The sequence below is a fragment of the Eumetopias jubatus genome, unplaced genomic scaffold, assembly GCF_037043125.1.
Source record: "Eumetopias jubatus isolate StellerSeaLion01/CBP00866 unplaced genomic scaffold, mEumJub1_p1.0 scaffold_11, whole genome shotgun sequence".
Lineage (NCBI taxonomy): Eukaryota > Metazoa > Chordata > Mammalia > Carnivora > Otariidae > Eumetopias > Eumetopias jubatus.
The window spans coordinates 49,723,401-49,729,400 of record NW_028274817.1 but is presented as its reverse complement, the minus strand read 5'-3'; positions in this window follow the sequence as shown (position 1 = coordinate 49,729,400).

Sequence of the window (6,000 nt, the reverse complement as noted above, 5' to 3'; positions counted from 1 at the left end):
CTAGTCATGTGTGGACAAAGCAAGAAGTTGACTGTGAAGGCTAAAGAGTTTGGGAAGATCCAAAATCTAACCCAGGTGAACTAGGTACAATCTCGTAAAGGTGGGACTAAAAGTGGGATTCAGTAAGTGAACCCTAATATTACTATATCTTGTAGTTTACAGTAGTAATTCTTAATCTTTTTCCTCCTTACAATTTCTAAAGGATTTGCCACACTCTCATGAGTAACAGTGGTTTTGCTAGATATTCTATTGGGGAAAAAAAGATCTTTCACATATTGGAATACTTGTTTGTGGCAAATTACCTATAAGGGAGGAAAAATAATTTTTCCTTTATCTCTAGATTCTTGCTTGAGACCCCTGTAATAGAAAAACTAACAGGAGAAAAGCAAACAGAAGATTAATACCATGTATACTTCCTATACAAATGGGAAAAACCCAGGAAAACTAAGTAACACCCCAAATGGCCTAAGCCACCACCTTAAATACCATCTCCAAATAAAGACAAAAGATATTGAGGATTGGGGGATCCATTTATGGGAGGGTATCACAAAAAGCACTGTAGACAAGCATATGGTTGTTATGTAGATTTAAGTGGCTGACTTCACCATTCATAAGTTTCTAGAGATTTAGTCGCCTAAATAGTCTAATACAGAGAGGGAGACACCCTTACAAGTGGAGTAACCCTTGTGAGTGTAGATTTCTCGAACAGAGGGCAACTTCTATGCTGTTTCCAGAGGTTCTCCTGTGTCTGCAACCCAAAATAATACTTATGCCCAAAAAGCATATTTTGGGATGACATATTTGTTCCCTTTACACCCAAATCAAACTGGTTTAAATAATGATGGCTATATCCCTGAAAATTCCAGTGTAGCTTTAGTTAAGGCTTGATCTTGCAGCTGTATCAAGTCCCAAAGGGCCTTATTTCTTTTGGCAACTCTGCTGTCTCCTTTGGCATAGTTTGCTATCATAAGACTTGCTTTCCATATAGTCCCAGAATGGCTGTCAACAGCATCCAGACATACATGCTTCCTTTGTCATATTCAGTAGAAAATAACAGTGAGTATCTTTTCCCCAGTACTCCCAGAAAAGCTCCTGAGATTCATTCTAATTATATTGGCTTCACTTACATTCCCACTGTTGAACCAATCTCTGTGGCTAGGGAGAAAGAATGAGCTTATTGTCTTCATGTTTAGCATTTCTTTCTAAATGTATCAAACCCAAATGCCTGTATATACTAGGAAAGGGATATAAATGAAAAAAAAAAGAGCCTGATAAAGATTCTAGTATATTGAAGAGTCCATGTCCCATACAAAGGGCTCAGGCCCTACTCAGATTCAGGCAATTGATGCCATGTTAGGAGGAAGCAGTATTGGTACATATTCTGGTTTGTCTAGATTTTTATGTAAAGTTCAATAACTTGTTCACATTGATATCTAATTCCAAACTTTATATATACTATACCACAGGCCTATAAAAAGCATATGTGGACTGAATCAAGATTCAGGATTTAAATTTCTGCCCTAAAGAACAAAATGCAAAGACTGATGGTACAAGGATTCTGGTCCAATGGATGAGTGTCCTTCTCATTGTTCATTAATCAATTGGCATTTTTTTGTTTTCTATTTTAGTCTTTGTGAGCTTGCTTAATGTCAGTCCTTCCCTGAGGGACAGATCCTATCTTAATGCACTCACTAAATTAAATTTCTAAACCTACAAGGGTAAGAATTAAACCCAGGAAGTAACAAAATCACTAAAGTCATTGCTATCTTTCCAGGATCATGAAAGCCAACTGAGTAGCTCTCCCAGGATCACTGAGTTACTTATACCTTTCCATTTGGTTTATTGGTTTATAATGTCTGTCCTTAAAAAACAACAACAAAACAACAACAAAAAAACTTTACTATGAAAGATTCCTGACAAATCTACTTTTCACAATGTATTTTTTTGATATACAGATCTTCCTCAACTTATGATGTGGTTATGTCCTAATAAATCCATCTTAAATTGAAAATATTGTAAGTAGAAAATGCATTTAATACACCTAATTTACTGAACATCATAGCTTAGCCTAGTCTACCTTAAACATGTTCAGAACACTTACATAGCCCACAGTTGGACAAAATCATCTAACGCAAAGCCTATTTTATAAATAAAATGTTGACTATCTCATATAATTTATTGAATACTGTACTGAATGTGAAAAACAGAATGGTTGTATGGGTACAGAATGGTTGTAAGTGTATTGGTTATATACCATTATGATCATGTGGCTGATTGGGAACTGTGGCTCACTGCCACTGTCCAGCATCAGAAGAGAGTATTATATTATATATCACTAGCCTGGGAAAAGATCCAAAATTCAAAACTCAAAATACAGTTTCTATTGAATGTGTATGACTTTTGCACCATTGTAAAGTGGAAAACTTATAATTCAAACCATTGTAAGTTAGGGATTGTCTGTAGTATGTGTAGGGGAGGACAAATAATTTTCCCTCTACATTCCAAGATTCTTGGCTGAGACTTCCTCCCCCCATGTAATACAAAGATTAAAAGGAGAAACAGAACCAATATAAATTATGTATGCACATAAGTATGTATGGGAGATCCACTAAGCTATAAGACTCAAAAAGCAGCCAGACAATTGAAGCTTATATACCATCCTATGGAAAGGAAAGAGATAGGGGTCTGGAGCTTCAAAGGGAGAAAGGCAATTGATAGGAATGTGAGAAAAGAATATGTATGGTAAACAAAGTTTGCCCTGCTATGCAAATAAGTCTCTCAGGTAAAAAGTGATTTCTGATAATCTCTGTCTTTCTCCCACAGTTCCCCTTTCTAATGTAAATATCCCTTACAAAAGGAACTCTGTTTTCAGAGCTTCTCTTGTGTCTTCAGTTTCTCAAAATAATCAGCACAAAATAATCCTTATGCCAAAGAGGCATATTTTGGGTTAGCATATTCTACTACCCTTCATATAATTTGATTCACAACATTTATTTACTCCCAACTTCTGAAAAAGATACCAATTACATAAAATAAGGTATCCTCTATTTTTAATTCATTTTTCTGTGCAAAATGTGGAAATGTGTTACTTGGAAATATTTTGGTTACAAGTATCAGAAGCCAAATACAAACTAACCTAAGGAAAAAGAGAGAGAAAGAGAGATAATGTATTAGTTATGTACCTGTGAAGTCAAAGAAGGATTTCAATTAGCTCCAGGCACAACTAGATCTAGTTCTGACTCTCTTTCCATGCATCACTTCTGCTTGTTTTCATTCTCATACTGTTCCCTTCCACAGGCATGGCAGGATGACCATCAGCCACCCCATATTTTCATGCAGATTTCAACTGAAGCACCTTGGCTAGCCTGATTTGAATCATGTGCTCATCCCTGGACCAGTCATTGGGACCAGAGATTGGACAGATTTGGAACATAAGAAAACTCCTATGTCACAAAACCACCCCTATGCCCAGGGCAAGATTAAAGTCATGGACTGTCTCCCCATAAGAAAGAAGGATTCTACTCCTAAGTAAAGGAGGCAAAAAGTGCTGGACAGACAAAAGCAATGGCGATTCACTATAGCAATTCATATTCTAAGAAATTAATCTTTTATCCACTTCTTATAGAAACACTATTTGCCTGACAAGGAGGACATTCAAATATGTTCTATATTAAACCCAAATTAAAACTCAATGAAAAGGAATCTTCTATGGGATTGTGAAATTCCTTGGAAAGTATAGTGCTATTTTATTATATAAAACATATAATAATCTTCCATTGCTGGAAGAGACCCAGCAATGATTCAGGCCATCCATTAAGTGGTATTATTTTAAGCCCTTACTCTGCATTTCTGCTTTTCAGTCTAGCTTGAGTCTTAAATTATGCCACTTATGACACATTTTTTAACTTAATAATTCTTTCAGTCAGGAAATTTTTGGCTGATTAAACAGCATTCTAAGCTCATGAAAGTCCATAGTAAAGTGAGTTATCAGGAAACCATAAAAGGACCAGGAGGGAAAGTACAGGTGGTATATGTGGATCCTTATATAAATCTGAATAAAATGTTGAGCATCTAAAGTTACAAACTGCTATCCTGCAATGACAGACCTTTAGTAGGCTCTGTAAATCACTCACAGGTTAATGTTTCTGAATTGTTAGGGGGCCCGAAGAAGGTACTATTGTGCTAGTATCCTGGTATTTTCAGGTGTCATTGATCAGTGTGGGATTTGGAGGCAGCAGTTTAGAATCACTAATGTGGTGAAGGGGAGCAAAATTTGCTACCTCAAAATGCCTTTTTGGCATGAGTATTATATTGGGCTGATTATTTTTGAGAGAGTGTAGACACAGGAGAATCTCTGAAAACAGAGAAGTTGCCTTTTTATTAGGGAAATTTACATTTATAAGGGAAATCTCCATTTGTAAGGGTGTCTCCCTCACTCTACCAGGAAGAGAAAGATGACTATAAATCACAAAAGAATTTTATTGGTGTAAAAGGCACCGACTTAATTCTGCATAACAACCTTACCCTTGTCTATTGTGCTTTTCTTGGTAATCTCTCATAACTGGCCTCCCCTTATCCCCACATTTTTTCTTTTTTTTTTTGTCTTTAGCTGGAGATGGTATTTAAGGTGGTGGCTTGGGCCATCTGGGTGAATTAGTCAGTTTTCCTGGGTCTCTTCCATTTTTATAGGAGGTATACATGTTATTAGATTTGTTTTTCTTTTGTTAATTTGTCTTTTATTATGAGGGGGATGCTCTGCCAAGAACTTAAAAGGGGAGAGGGAAAATTATTTTTCCTCCTCTACAGAGTGACTAATGTGGTAAGCTGAAGTTTACTGATGGTGTTCCTCTTCCCTTGAAGAGCTCAGCACTCAGGTTCCCCAGTGTCTAAAATTCTAACTTTATAATTTTTGCATTTGATTTAAACATTTTTCTTTCTGCACAGTGCTCTTTTTTTAAAAGATTATTTATTAATTTATTTGACAGAGAGAGAGAGAGAGAGAGTGCACAAGCAGGGGGAGTGGGAGAGAGAGAAGCAGATTCCCCACTGAGCAGGAAGCCTGAGGTGGGGCTCAATTCCAGGACCCTGGGATCATGACCTAAGCCAAAGGCAGACACATAACCGACTGAGCCACCCAGGTGTCCTAGTACAATGCTTTTTTAAAGTGATCACCATCCCTGCTCTCAGATCTAACATATTAAGATATTCCATATATGATGCTGCTTATTTGATCCCTTTCTCCTCTTACAGGAAGGACCTACTTATATATATATTCTGAGATGTCTGAGAATCTGGACCTGGGGGTGCAACAAAAAGATTGTTGAAGAAAAGTTTTACTGCTGAAGCTTTTTTTTTTTCTTTAGTGCCCATGGTTCTTGGTTACGCCACTGTGAAGAATGAAGAGGTAGACCAGACGAAGGGTGGTGGGCAGCAAAACAAAGTTTATTGAGCGAAAGTAAAGCTAAGTTTATTGAGCAATAGTACAAAGCTCCTGAAGAGGAAGGAGACCCAAGGGGGTTGCCACTGGAATTTCTAAGTCTAGGGGTTTTATGGGCTTGTTGGTGGGCTGTTTTAATCTGATTAACCCTCCATGCACCTGTCATCCAATCAGATTTTTGTCCACATGTTCATCTACCTATCAGGTAGTTGTTCATGTGGTAAAGGGTGGAGGGCTCCTTCCATGGTGGTATAATATCCTTTTAAGGGTGGTTTCCTCTTAGGGTGGGGCCCCTTGTCCCTGTCTGCCTTTCTTCTGACTATCCTTCATTATTACTACTGTCAGTTTTGCCAGAGTGTGGCCCTGTTGCCAATCAGTTTCTCAGCTCCTCAAAATGGAGGTCTTCTCAGCTCCAGTGCAGATTCTTCTATAATGCTCCTAAGGTATTAAGGCCACTAGATCTATGGGCTTTGCCTCAGGGGAGTGGGAATCTAGCTCTAATTTTGGAAAGAATGTAGAAGTCACAACAGGCACACTGGCCTGGGTAACTCCCAAGAGGTGGA